The sequence below is a fragment of the Cydia splendana genome, chromosome 5 (assembly GCF_910591565.1).
Source record: "Cydia splendana chromosome 5, ilCydSple1.2, whole genome shotgun sequence".
Taxonomy (NCBI): Eukaryota; Metazoa; Arthropoda; class Insecta; order Lepidoptera; family Tortricidae; genus Cydia; species Cydia splendana.
This window is the reverse complement of record NC_085964.1, coordinates 11960080-11975933: the sequence shown is the minus strand read 5'-3', so window position 1 is coordinate 11975933 and position 15854 is coordinate 11960080. Positions and strand designations below refer to the sequence as shown.

At 38.1% G+C, this 15854-nt stretch overlaps 1 protein-coding gene and 1 non-coding gene across 3 annotated transcripts in view; one reads left to right on the top strand and one right to left on the bottom strand.

Moving 5' to 3' along the window:
* Positions 1-15854, top strand: part of LOC134790650 (tensin-1) — a 127563-nt gene that overhangs the window by 16473 nt on the left and 95236 nt on the right. The gene's annotated exons all lie outside the window — the stretch shown is intronic.
* On the bottom strand, positions 6659-6730 carry Trnam-cau (transfer RNA methionine (anticodon CAU)). Its single transcript has one exon. It is a non-coding gene; the product is annotated as a tRNA-Met (tRNA).

Genomic DNA, 15854 nt, shown 5'->3' with positions numbered 1-15854 from the left:
TTTGTCGGCGGCGGCGGCGCGCCGGCGCGGCGCTCATATCTAACTGCAATTGGTCGTATTCCGCCATCTTTTTTCATGAGCGCAACAAGATTAGCCCCATATAGTACGGGGACGATGTCTTGGCAAACTTTACCCGTAAGCATAAGGTTTGTGAGTGCGGTTAGCTCATCCAGTAAAGTCTCACCGGCATCTCCTGCAAGCGGGCTAGTTAAATCTTTTAGGTGTTGCGGAGAGATTCCGTCTAGTCCGCCTGCTAACCCTGTTGGAAAGGAGAGTATCGCATGTAAGATTGCAGTTTTCGATACTTGTAGTGGCTGGGAAGAGGTGGCCGGTGGGTTGGGTTGCAATGAAGATGTTGAAACGGAGGGGTGTTTCTCTTGCAGGTCATTGAGCACGGCAGGAGAGCAAGTCGCCAAGGTATCGCTGGAAAACAGTAATCTAGTTGCTCCTTTTATGTTGCCATCGGATAATTTATTTTCTATCGATTTGCATTTGTACTTTGGGTTGGTTGATAATAAGCGAGTAGTTTGGTCTGTCGGGTTGTGAACGGAATGAGGTATGGGAAAGGAGGGGTGAGTTACGTTACTTTTGATAATTGATGTTAAGCTTCGGTTTGATTTCATGTGTGGAATATGTAAATTTTGATAGGCAAATGTTAAAAGACGTTCCCAAGAAGCATTGCTGTTATCTGCTACCACTCTGGCTATGCACTCCGCCAAACTTCGTGCTACAGAAGAACGAGCACCTTTAGGTATACGTTTAGTCAATTTTGTTTCGTTCTTAAGGGTGGCTAGCAATTGAGCTAGGGATATAATTGAGCTAGTAGCCGGGTGAGTATTAGCGTTGCTGTTGGTTGCCACGTTGTTAGTCGCTGTTGGGGGCAGTTGCGGGTCGATTCGCGGGCTATGAGCGCGAACGCAGTGAATATTGAGGCCGCGTTGGCCTTTGTACCGTTTATGGTCGCAGCAGATAGGACATTCCAGGAGCGGGATCTCAGGTAGGGCATTTTGATTAAACATTGAAAATTTACATAAAAATACAAAGAAGTATAGATACAAATAGCAAATGAAAGAGAATTATTTACAACACATTTAAATGTCTTCATTCGTTGGAACGTTTCCCAAAAGCGAAGTAGATTCCTCCAACTGCAGAACTGGTATACACTTGAAGCACTTAAAGAGCACAACGTTCAAGGCTGACGCACTCACAAGACTCGGCCACGGGGATCGGTAGTAATAAGTAACACGATAGAAATCACTTGTAAACAAGAAATTAAGGATTTCGCTGTTGTTGTTGATGTTTTTACACTGACATACTTGTCATGTCAACCGGGTCGGCGGCGCTCCTTTTGGTTTAGGCCTGCGGACTCCGGCCTTCGCGGAGAAATACTTTCCGCTGCACTGTATAACTTTGTCTACATATTGTATATTGTATCGAGAGATTGGATTAGTAGATTGAAAATATTTAAATATTTTATTTTCCACCAAATTTATTTTATGTTTGTAATGTAATAATCGTAAATACGTAATCCCTATAATTATAATTTCGACAAGTCATCAACATCAGCGTCACACATTTCACGAATGACTGTCAGAACATTTGTCAAACAAAAGTGGCGGTGGTTTGAATCTTAATTCATTTAATTGATGGAGCTAGCTATTACCAGACAGGCCGGTGCTCTATGTGGCTTTATGCATCGCCATACGGCCGAGCTGACAGCATGACGTACGACCAATACGACAGACGAGCCAACCCCTCGTCACGTTCCGTTCTTTTCACTTTGTGAGCAAGCCGCTGACAATTTAGGCAATTAAGTTGTCGCAGCGCTGCATAACGCGAAGTGTTAGAACTGGATCTAATTATATCTTATGTAACGATTATGGTAAGAAATACTCTGGACACATTACCCTTGTCACTTTAAGGGTAGGTACATTTTCGTTTTGAATTGCAGTGTTGTAGAGAGTTCTGGGGGTGCAGAGTCTTGAAATTTTTCGAAGCTGAGATTTACATATTATACAGTCGGAAGTCAGATTTACACTGGATGCCTGTAGCGAAGTGTTCGGTAACCATATTGTAGTAGTTAGTAGTAACTTGCATTGTTATTTTGCACAAGTTTTGTGTGTCGACAATGTATGTCGTGTCTATGAAAAGTACATACTAAGTAACTAGAATATAAACAATGCCTGGGTACATTAAATTACTTCAAGCATGGGGTTATATATGATAAGTTCACTTAACAACATACTTACACCTTAGAAATAGGTGGTGGAACAGCATTAAATAAAAACATGTTTCGAATAATTGCTGCTTAGGTAAGTTAGGTGCTCTACTTATAATTCTAAAATCAATAAAATTAAGGAAGTTGTTGAATTTAATGTTTCGTGTAAGTTGGTTCCTTCATATATTAAATAAAGTACTAACTGAAAACGTTTAAACGGTCTCTGGAAAAGGCAATGACTCCTATTGTGTTGGAAGTTGTTATCATTACGACTGATTTAGACATGATAATAAGAGGTTTCGCCAAACACTCCGGCGAGCGGGCGCGGTGAAACCAACAAGAGCAGCGCCGGCCATTTGTATACCATTTAAGGTGTCCATTTTAACGACATTTAATGTCTTTTAAAATTTATTAGTCAGAAACGTTGATGAGGTTACTGTAAGTACATTGTGTGAGATCTGTGTTTGCGGCAATTGCGCGTTAGGTCGTGTTGCGTCAGGCATCTGGGTGTACAAGTTGACGTCACATAAGTTTCGACACTGGACAAACAATGCTGCAAGACACGAGCACGGGCATCGTGTATGTCCCATTTTGAGACAAAAGAAAATAACGTTTGTACGAATTAAGATTAGAGGTGAACTCATTTCGTATGGATTGAATTAGTTGCCTAAGCACGGACTAATCCGTGACCAGGTTTTGATACAGTAAATTTCATATACCTACTATTTAACTCTTCCGTTCTGCGAATGCTAACAGTAAATAACATTGATATTACTTAAGGTACTTTACTCTAATTAGTAGTAGAAATTGACATTGTCCCATTTATTGTAGAAATTTATTTGTCTCTGGTCAGCTAAACGACGGTCTACTTAATGTAAACTTTCGTCCCTTTATTTGGTTAAAGTACCATTAAACTAGCGGTCTGTTTTATTAACCCGTATGAGATCTAATTTAATAAAAGCCGCCGTGATAAGCACTAGTTAATGAAGATAAATAGAATTTTGATCAAAAGCAGAGAATGCGGCGGCGGGATCTGTAATTAACTACCAGTGCGATTAATGGACACGACTTACGGATAGCCAACATTTAATGTGCTCAGGAGACTAACTCGTAGTCAGTACCTATTCGATTCTGGAATTAGTATTCAGGTTACGTGCAGCTAATTTGTTATAGTGTTGTGAAAGTCTTCATTAGCTACATAACGCGAAACTACCTGTCTATTTGTACAGGTTAAGTAGGCTTGTCAATTTTACAGCTGCCCATCGTTGAACCATAATAATTGGGCACCTATTTTCCATAAACTGTTATGCTTTAGGTTATGAGGTGTGGAACCGGTGAGGACGGGTCAGGGGTCGGTATGTTCGTGGGCCACTCGGTTCGGGTGCTCCACCGCTACATCCGTCACACCAGACGCATATTGAGCACAAGCCTTATAAATGCGCCTGCACATGAGTTATACGTAAACGGACTGAATTATCCACGGCGCGGGTGGCCTCCCGGAATCTGGAGGAGTACTGAGAAGCTGTAAATTAAGATTTAAGAAATTATAAACCACTTGAAATTTGACCCGTTGCCACACTTTATGATCTCACAAAAATTCCAATCGATCAATGCTTAAATATTAAAAAGTGTAGGGTGACTCATTGAGTGTGTAATGATTTACAAAATGTACGTGTTATACCAGGCAGAAGTGCTAAGTGATTATGACGCATTTAATTCCGTCCGATTTTCATTCTAGGGGTCATGGCCGTTATAGGCGACGGAAATGCGAACCTTTATGCTGCTCGTGTGTTTCGTAGTATACAGGACAAAGGTGTGCGTACTGTATACCGATGTTGATCAAGGAGATGTAATATTTTGCTCGACAGACAAAATCTCTAATAAAAGTTGTAACTTGCGTGGATAACATCTAATAGATCATGTGATCATGTTTTATCATTATCACACAGGTTTTAATAGAAGGAAGGTATCCCTTTGTGCTGATAATTAGATAAGGTTTCAATTAGAAAATTTTAACGTGACGTACGGTACGCTAATTGTTGTACATATATGGCACATTTCTTATTTTTTCTGTCTTCGAAAGTTAAGACAGTGGCCGACGTTGTATACATATAGATAGGTAGGCCTGTACCAAAATTGTGAGCGATTATATGACCGATACTTACGGAATATACACAATACAGATTAGGCATGTCTCAAGTAGGTACCTATGAGTCCTATGCTATGACCCTCAACGAAAGTTAGGTTGAAACGACATGGAAACTGAGGAAGTTAGACATAGAATTCCTTTCCATTCCGAGACATGTAGGTACAGGTACAGGTATCTAGACAAGTCATGTCGGCGAGTGTATGGTGGATCGTGATTCCAACTTTCTCCGTGTACCTGCCATAGATGGATGTGGCTGAGTCCCTGTCATTCATCCGTAAACAGCCAGGGTTGCACACGAGTGTGATGCCTTTGGTACGCAAACAATTCAAGTTGGTATAGGTACAGTCTGTTTAAAAAGGTAAAGTTGAGTAAGTAATATATTTTAAGTATTAATAAAAAAGTAGGTCTATTTCAATTTAACAATCATTTCAGTTTCTTAAGCGTAGTTATAATCTTAACATATCTAGGATTTTTTTTAACTGGGGCTTTTAGCTTAGTTAAGGCACATTATTAATTTCCCTTTTATTTTTAGTGTTTATTTTTCTAAACATTAATGCCCAGAAGCCTGAACGCTTGTAAGGCTGAAAGCTTGTACCCCAAAGAACGACTTTCAAAGCTGAAGATCTCGCAATTGTATGGTCTTTGGCTGGGTCAAATCCCTTTACAAAAACTAAGTAAGTTTACATAATAAAGAGACCCAACGCAAACCAAAATTCTAAAATTCAAGTAGTGTAAACAACATTACTTGAATTTTAGAATTTTGGTTTGCGTTGTAAATATCAAAAGCCATACAGAAATTATTATGACTGTAACCTGAAATAGGATTTATTCCCAATGAGTTTTCTTAGACTTACCGTTTAGGATGAATATAAAAAATAGTGTCCTAGTGAATGTAATTAATGCTAACGCCCCAGAATTTCCATCCGTCTAATCTATCGTCTTCTGTATCTATTGTATGTAAAATGTAGTTTCTTACTCTAGCTACGTAGACCTTAAATGTATTTCTTTGAAATTGTAATTGAATAACGCAATAAAAACAATCGATTACATTAAAATATTAACGAAGTGTGTAAACAACATTACTAGAATTTTAGAATTTTGGTTTGCGTTGTTTTATCGGAAAAGGAAATGAAAAGGTTTAGTCTTAAGCTTAAGTCACATAAAATACTCATATATTTATGGTTGGTGTACATTCATAATATATATGGAAGAGTACCTATTTAATTGAAAACATTGTCAGTCAACATTGGTCGAATCAAATTAATTAAATAATAGGCTGCTAGAAAGAGGCCTTGACCCCCGCTCCGGGTTTTTCCTGATGCAAATGCTGTCCATCGCAGTCCAACGCGGCAACGCAGCGAGCGTGATGGGCACCTTTGCGTCGGGGGCAGCCCGGGACGGGCTTCAGTAGGCAATTTTTTATACTTATTTAGTTTATATTTAAGTTTAGTTTTTAATTAGTTTTATGTTTAGTTTATGTATTATTTTAATTATGAAATAAATATATTTTTATATTAAATAATTCAATTGAATGCCGGAATTCGTTCATTATTCACGATCAAGACCGTTTGGTAGAATAATTTGATAATTTGCGTTTTGTTTGGAGTGAGGGGAGCCCACGGGACCGGAGCCAGACACGAACACACACATACAGTGACATACACACTGCAAACGGGACACCTCATCTAACCATCCAGAAGTTATCTGTCCAGTCCATAATAGACACTAACAAAACCTAGTATATGTAGTTCATTGTTTGCAAAACGCACGGTCGGTGATAATCGGTTCACAAGTTTATCAAAAATGATCTCATAACTTACGCCATCGCTTATCACGTCGACTATAATAAGTAACATGATATTAATATACATTATAGGTTCACCTTTACCACGTGCCATTACTTAGCCGGTGCCACCCTCATACCTGGCATGAGGGACGGACCCTCGTATAACCCGAAAGTGAGGGAGTGTCCGGTCATCATCATTCGGCTGATGGGCAACGTAGGTTATATTAGTTTAAAACCCCTAGTAAACTCATGCAACCATAAATTTTACGTGGCATCGGGGTACAGTCACGAAATGATTGCATTTCTTTTCTAATTTAATCAATACTTAAAAGATACTTTTGAAAGTCATAACTCATCACGCATCAAGTAAGGTAAATAAACGTACTAGTGCTCGACATGCTAATGCCCACTAGATGATACCTTGCTGTTACCTCTATGGGACTGCGTCGAGCACCAGTACGTTTACCTTACAGCATTAAAAAGAGGAAAAAAATAAAAATTAGTCTAGCAGAGCGTGGTTTCGATCCACGGACCTCTGGGTTATGGGCCCAGCACGCTTCCACTGCGCCACTCTGCTACTTCAGTGCTCGGACGAAATTAGCTACCACATTGTGCACGGTGTCTGATAAGATATTTCCACCGTTACTAAAAGAGCGTATGTGCATGCGACAAGATTATAGGTCATAATGGCTTAAATAAGTCATTTTAAAGATATTCCTTGATTTAACAATGACAGTCCACTGATAACCATATGCATTTTAAGAATAATTTTAATACAAAAGGGTGTATCTTCGCGGCACTTACGTCGTTTTAATAAGAAGATAAGTTTAAAGATCTATCGAACGATATACAACTGATGATTTCGCCTCAATTTTTTAGACACATATATGAAGTAAAAATATATTTTTAATTTTTACTTCTAAACTAAGAAGTGGCGCACAAATGCACCTAATTCCAAATTTCATTAAAATGTACCTTACAGTTTCCGAGTAAAATTTGCCATTTTGACTATGGAATTCTAAAAACTGATTTCAATTTAGTATTCTGAGCCAAAAATGATAAGAAAACGGGAGTTATGGAATCATCGCATCGATGTGACTCGGTCCATCTGTCACAGTCTTTATTACTTAACTTTATTTGAACTTAAATTCTTTAGGGCTGTAATTCTTTTTTTTCCAAAAAAAGGGATTTTAGAAATGTACTAAGCGAGTCACTCTGTTTGAAAAAAGAAGCAGACATCCCGGTCTTGTAGTCAATTGCTAGACAAAATACCTATTAATTCCACACGTTTTGTTGATTGTGCAATCCCTACTCTGAACCAAATAAACTGAAACTGTTACGTAACTAGAAGCACTTAATCGAAATATTGTTTATGGTTAATGCAGCGCACTAGACGCGATCGGAACCGGAAAGCTGTTCTACTCCAGAAGGGTCAGATTGTTTTAATTGGCCCGAGTTGCTCGCGTTAATGAATGTGACTGACCGAATAACTGCGCTCTTTCATTGAAAATAATTAAACTTCCAAATGCTGCTATTACCCTATTAGAAGTTTAGACCACGCATCTACGTTAGTAAATGAATGGGATTAGCTAATAGTTAAATCATTTAGTTCAAACATAAGAATATTTTAAACTAAAATTATGACCATGCTTTGTGACAGAAACATCAAGAGATTCACGAGGCATTAATAATAGCCGAATAAAAACATAATTATATTTTGGTGACTCGTATAAAGTAACCCTAGTCCCTCAATTTATTAAGCGTGACGGTAAGGCACCAAAATAGACACAAATAGAAAACCACGACAAATTACAATCGCTCTACATTCTCGACCTATATCAAAGGAGACAGAGGCAACATCCTTTCTTTTGTTTTTCGATAAGTAATTTTAAACTGTGTGTGAAAAAAGATGATACATGTAATTTGATTTTGATTTATATTGATAACAGAAATTTATATTGGTAACAATTCTCGTACCGACGATACCCGTAGTTATGGTAATCTGCATTTTATAGCGTCAAGACGAAAAACACTCTCGACCCTAAATTAATCGTGGCATCCCAAGACAATGGTCCTTTAGAAATACTGAGCATCTATTGTTTCCACGTAGAAGTAATTAGGGTCCCGCTATCGCTATTGCGTTGTCATTTTACCAAAAGGCGATGGAAGCTTTCGAGCGAGCGTTTCGCATTTTTATGCAAATTTCTAGTGCTACGATCGCTACGCCGTAGCTAAAGAAATGTTTGCCCACGCAAATATGATTTACGTCCCTTCGTCACGTGCTCGTAATGTCATTATCGAGTTATACGAACCGCGGTGTGATCGATGGATATTACACGTCATGTCACCACCCTGAGAGTCGCGTCGACGTTAAGAGGATGTCACGTACGCTTTGAGCGCTCGCGCCCCGCGGAACAGATGGCTCACTCACTAAATTGTTGATTTGTTTCAAAGGAAGCGAAGGACGGCAGGTATCGACTAAACGCCCCGTCATGAATACAAATGTTCCGGATAAAGGGAAATTCATGAAATTGACAAAATCACGCCACGTGCGCCGCGTATCTTACGAAAGTTATATACCTAGCTGTGTCTACAGAGATAACGGTGAAAATGGAACATCGTGTCGTATGGGAGATGAAATATTTGCTCGCCCTGTTGACACGTGCTATACTTATGCTCGAAATAATTATAAGACCAGTACCGTAAAACGGGGTGAGTAGGTTTCGCGGGGAGAGGTGGGTTATGAATGGGGAGAGAAGGTTTGAGAGGGGGGGTGAGAAGGGATTTTAAGGCTACTGCTACAAAAATAATGTATCCAATCCAATTTAAAATGGAGCTATAGTAATACGCATAATAAAAAAAGTATCGATCCAACAATCTTCCAAAATCACCTTTGTATGAAAACCCCTCTCTCACCCCAAATACGAGGCACTACGGGGTGAGGTGGGTTTTCCTCTTTATCGTCAAAATTATGAAATGGAACTACCCAAAATAAAATAAAAACTAAAATACAAACGTCCGGAACACTTATTATATACACTATTCAGTTTTCATATGTAAAAATAAATTGTTATCGAGGTTTGAATTTTAGTTTTGACCCTACTCACCCCATTTTACGGTAAGTAGTGTAAATACTTCGCAGTTTTCACATTTATTTACACATATGTATAACTTCCATTCCAGAAACGGGTAGCTTTGGACAGATATTTTATATTTAGTTTTAGTTCATCGATATTAAACTTTCGTGAGACATATGTTTTAAATTGTTTATACGACAACGGTTTCACTCACTTGAATTTTTACTAAAAATTCAAGTGAGTGTAACCGTTGTCGTATAAACAATTTAGTTTTAGTTGTTATTAGTTTTAGGTTTTGTGTAAGTATTGTTTAAAATAACATAACTAATAAATAACCTAATATAAGTACTAGATACATTATAAAAAAAAACACAAAACATTCTATTAAAGGATATTTTAATAGAGAATCTCTACCTATCCAAACGTAATTGCCCAAGTCCGGTTCCGGCAATTTTAGTCGATTCTACGCATGTAGGTTTAAAATTTACAATTATAGTGAAACAATACAGTAAGTATTAGGATCAAACAAGTGCCGCTTCCGTTGAAGTACGTTCCATACCTAATTGAACCCTTTACTCCGCGCCACAACGGGCACGTGCCCTTTGATGGAAACTTTGATTTGGTACAAACATCCGCTAAGAATATCGCATTTTACTTTACCGTATTACCGATTGTTATAAATATTTTCACCGTGTAATAGTAATAACAGTTTCAGCTCGTAAAGTCTCTATTTGCACTTCGAAAAGTGATAAGCAAGCAAGTTGCATTTTATCCACATGTGTGGCAAAGTAATCTGATGAAAATTTTGAGTTATTGGCTCAAAATTCAACCTGCCAAAGGTTGGATTTTGAGTGATAAATATTTAATAACGTTCATTTAAATTTGATTTGTAATATTTTACTGTTAGTATTTTCCCTGCAATGATATGGTGGTGAGAGGCAGACCGAGAAAGAGATGGCGGGACGACCTGGATGCTTTCCAGCGGGATTGGCGGGATCTTGCTCAGCACAGGGAGGATTGGAAAGGGAGAGGGGAGGCCTTTGCCCAGCAGTGGGACACACACATAGGCTAATAAAAAAAAATAAAAAAATGAATGGTGATAAATGTTGTGTTTCTCTCGGGACTCGGGAGCAAAGTTTGTTTAACGCTCGTGCCTTGAACTTGAAACCCTCGCAAAGTTCAAGATTCCACTTTTCGAAATCTTTCATTCATTTTTTAAATCTTTCATTTGCTCGGGTATTACAATTTACACGAGCGGTTAAACATAACTTTGCCCCTTTGTAAAACAAATAACTATTTATATACAATCGTCTCTATTGTTAGCTTTGATAGAGTTAGACCAAGAAAAGTCTGCAGCGATTTTGATAGCCCATGTAGTGCAAGTGTTATTTTAAACGTCAATCTTCTATGAACTAAGACGTATAAATAACACTCTCACTTCGTGGGCTATCAAAATTGCTGCAGACTTTTCTTGGTCTAACTCGATATGCAAGTTATTACGTGTACTTCGCTTGTATTATTAATAACTAAAGTTTTGAATAGGTTTTCCGAACAAACAAATTATACCTAGATTAAAAAGTGGGTACTTCGTTAAGCACTTAGTTTTTTTATAACTGCTACAAAATATAGCCCACACTATAGCCCCGGCCGTGCGGATAACTTTTCCTCTTACGAATAATGTATATACGTATATATACTACGTATAGTTATAGATTTGTGGGTGAAGGTCGCCGCGTAGACGGTCGGCGCGACCCTTTCTTTAATAAGTGCTCGTTGGGAGTCCGGCGGCCGGCGGCGGTCGGCGCGGGGGATGCTGTAATGACTGGACGGGCGCTGTTCGCATTGCAATGTAGTCTTTATATGATTGTAGCCGGCTCACTATAGTGGAAGTAAAAGCTTGGTAAAACATGGAACTAATATTATTATGACGGATATCCGTCAGTAGGTAGGTACCTAAGCCATAACAAAATAAGACATCGTCACAGCTTTAACATCCATAAATCTAGATCTTCGTTCACGGTACAGAACGATGAATATCAGCCTCGGGTGTAGGAAGTAGTGGAAAAATTCAGAAAAATAAACAGCGGTAGTCATGTGTCATGAGCTTTAAAAAAATAGAAGAGAGGGCGATATTACCTGCATTAGAGGCAGCTCATTATTGTGCTCTGCAATCAGAGTTGTGTGATTTGCAGTCAAATTGCCGAGTAAAAATTGATCAGCAAAAACAAAAGACGAGCGGTAAAGGCATGCGTTTTTATCACCGGCCAATACGCAGAGTGGCTGCACCACGCAGGATTACCATTTTACATTATTGGGGTGTTCATGCCCATGCATATTAGGCTGGTCTTATTTTTGTAAAATTCGATTTCGGCTGGCAAATCATATTACTTTTTGGCAACCGGGTTTTTTAACCTAATTAGAGCCCGCTGAAACCGATTTTGCCAGTTGCTTGATCGAATTCTTGACCGGAAGTGAGATATTTGATATTAAAGGTCGCTTTTTTTAGTTTTTCGTAAATAACTCTTAAAAGGTGGCTCATAGAAAAAAATGTTTTACTAGATAAGTAATCTGCATAAAATTGCCTACAAGAAAGATTCCGTAAAATTTTTCGCTAGGAACAATATTTAAAGAGATATTAACGCGGGAAAGTTAATTATAATCACTTCTAAGGTCCCTTTTTTTAGGTTTTCGTAAATAACTCGTAAACGGTGGCCAATATCAAAAAATGTTGTTAAAAGTTAATATAATCTCAGTTAAAATAATGTACACAAAATTTTGTACAAAAAAAGATACTTAGAGATACACTTTTCGCAGGGACCAATGTTTAAAAAGGTAATAAAGAGGGAAGGTTAATTATAATAAATTCTAAGGTTCCTTGTTTTTATTTTTTCGTTACTAATTTGTAAAGTATGACTCACAGCAAAAAAAAATCTTATACATAAATAACAAACTTAAAATTTCCTACAAGAAACATGCAGAACACTTTTCGCTAGGATCAATATTTAAAAAGACAAAGCAGCGGGAAAATTAATTATAATCAATTTTAAAATCCCTTTTTAGTTTTTTGTAAATAACTCGTAAACGGTGTCCCATAGCAAAATAGGTTTTTAAGAATAAATTATCTACATAAAATTTCCTCCAAAAAACATCTTGATAACTTTTCTCTAGGATCAATATTTAAAATGATATTAAAGAAAGAAAGTTAATTACAATCAGTTCACAGGTCACTTTTTTTTAGTTTTTCGTAAATAACTCCTAAACGGTGGCCCGTTGCAAAACAATATTATAAATAAATATTGAACATAAAATTGTCCACAAAAAAGGTTCTGTACACTTTTTCGCTACGATCAATATTTAATGAGGTATTAAAGGGGGTAAGTTAATTATTATAATCAATTTCCAGGTCCCTATTTTTAGTTATCCGTAAATAACTCGTAAATGGTGGCCCATAGCAAAATTAAATATGTATCTCGAGTTATCAATTTCTTCCCGCCGTGTACCGAAGGGTTCTCTACACTTTTTCGCTAGGATCAATATTTAATGAGGTATTAAAGAGGGAAAGTTAATTATAATCAATTCTACACATTATTTAACTTTCCCGTTTTAATAGCTTTTTTATGTCGATTATTTATTTACAAGAACATTAAGAATTTATTTTGCTATGGGCCACCGTTTACGAGTCATTTACGAAAAACTAAAAATAGGGACCTGGAAATTGATTATTATTAATTTACCCCCTTTAATATCTCATTAAATATTGATCGTAGGGAAATAGTGTACAGAACCTTTTTTGTGGACAATTTTATGTTCAATATTTATTTACGACGATTAATAGCTAATTCAGGCTTGTAGCGCGTTTATGAATAATGCCATTAATATCATCTTAAGATAATTAACAGTTCAAATTGTGTTTTTTTCATCACATTTTTAAATTATATATCACTGTAATTCTTGTGAAAATTTATCTAATACTTAATTATTTTTTATAAATCCGTGAGAACAAACACAAAGTTATCTATGTGTATTTGCCAAAGCGACGTTTGAAATACGAATGAAAATGAACAAAGTAAGTAGTCAAGTGGTTTTGCTTTACTGCTCCGTTCGCAGAAATCTACCAAGACTCAGAGCAACGTCCTACTCCTTCTGCAAACTTCGCTAAGTGTTCCCGGTAAGCCCGACTGAATACCGCAGCTCGTATACGTGGTTGTGTACAATTTGATTGGGTACTACCTCAATCACGAAACAATTCGATCGCTAAATTATGGGGCATGATAAACAAAAATCAAACTCTCGTAATGACGACATCGACATCGACCGCTCTCGTGAGCTTCGGCTTTATGCTTCAGATATTTTTCACTTTGTTTTTGTTCGTGTCCTAAGGGCACTGGGACTGGGAGGGATCGTCGGAAGAAATAACTCACCGCTTAACTCAACAGAGACACTTTTTTAGAGGAACAATATATTTTTATAAGTAAAAAAACTCAAAGACAGACTAATCTAAACCCTAGCTTGTTTTTTGGAACTAGTTATATGTTTCTTCACGTGGGATGTTAGTTACATTATAATAACAAAACTTGGAATAAGTGTGTTTGTGTTTCACTGCCGTCCGCGCTGCACCCCGTGGAGGGGCGGTTGCCACTCCCGAGTCCCGAGTCCCGACCCTTTGCGATTTATTGTCGGGATTTGTCGAATTATTCAACAATGAATTGGATTCCGAGAACCGGCGCCTTGTAACCTACTAAAGTATCATTGTGCACGTAGATTTCGATACACCACCTACTTCCATTCATGCACATTTTATAGGCGCCCGACATTGGAGGGCATTGTTATTGATTGCATCGCTTTATGTATGAGCCGATTGACGCGTGCAGGCCTGCAAAGCCCTTGTTCACTAGGCTTATCGACCACATAGTCTGAAGTGGACCAGTAAATATCTGACCTTAGATTACGTATAGTAGCTGTGAATGCAGAGGCCAAGTAATTCTAGGAAAGAGTCGGGTGAGCTGAAATACCTAGAGGAATAACTGAAGTTTAAAATCAAAAGTGGGACCGCTTCGTTTAGAATGGAGACATCTATTTGTCGGACAGTTGGATTCCCTATTGTTTGAATTGGCTATAGAACCAGCTGTTCAATGTAATTTGATTTGGTTAGTTAATGGAGCGGGTGTGCTCCTTTGTTGGAGTGAGCTTGTGAGCCACTGTGCTACGCTCGCGCGGCTCCCGGCGGCTGCATCCCTGGCAGGAGCAGGTGCAAAAAACTATTACGCCACGTGTGTGAGACCGCGCACGCACGCCTTGTTATTCGGCTGTTATGCATTCTCAAGACTTTTTTGTAAGTTGGGAGAAACCTGTTGAGATACATTTTTGTTTGTGGTTCGAAAGGATTAGAGAACCAAATAAAAATATACCTATGTACCTAATATGTAATCGAATCACCTTTGTTCTAAATTTCAAAGCACTCAGACGGGTGTTTGAGCATTGTGTGTAGATAAGAACAGAGGAGTGATTTATTTCGTATCGCAGCGACTGTCGATCATGTGCGCAGCAAATGTGGCGCCGGCGCCGGCGCAGAAACCCGTGACGTCATCGGGCAGACTCTTCCGCAAAATGTACAGGTGCTCATAAAGTCCCCGCCATTACCCCGTACATGCCATTTATAGCGTAAGACCGGCTGAAATAGCCCATTTCCTCTGCTCGCTACAAACAAGAACGGACGTAACGAGATCTGATTTGTGGCTGTCAGTTACAATTTGCAAACGAGTGTAAAACATGTTAGAGCTTTAAAGAGATAAGATCAAGCTGTGAGTGGTTAGTTATTGAATGCAAATTGCTCGACTATTGCAGGGCTTCGGAGCTTGACTGAGTGGAATATATTTACTTATTTTATTGACACGATAATGATCTAGCTGAATGTATTTTATGCATAGATAATTTGACAGATAAACAGTCTGCATCGAACCATACCTATAGGTACAAACGAGAAAGTATTTTTACGACTATAAGCTTGAAATGAAACTTATAATACAATGCTGTAGAGCCCAATATTATACACACGTAGGTATTAGGTATACGTACCTGCATATTAACTTTTTCAACAAGATATAACGTCTTCCAGGGCAAATGCAATAATAAATAAACTTTATGTGACACACAATAGTAATTCATGTACATTGAATCTTTATGCGGCTAAACGAAAATAAGAAAAAGTAGTTTGGTAATTGCTGAGCGCGTTGTTGAATGGATCGCCTCCCACCGCAGCGCGCATTGTCAGTGGAGCTCGGCTCGGCCAGGTACACACAGCAACACACTAAACTGACCGAAACTGGACTTTACCTCGTTGTAATAAGCATCAGGAATAGTCGAATAACAGATCGGGACTGGGTGGCCAGCATCGCCAGTACCTGCTACACGCGCTTCTTGGGTCTGTTTGATGTCTTTAAAATAACATGAAGAGGAATTTAACATTGTTGATTTAAGTGGGAACTCTTGTGTTTAGATCAACTGTATTCTTGGGTTCAGATCTTCTGGTCTTATTTACATGTGTATGACCTAGGTTGTACAATATAAACTAATTAGGAACATAATTAAAAAAAAAAACATGCAATAGGTGACATACGTATCCAA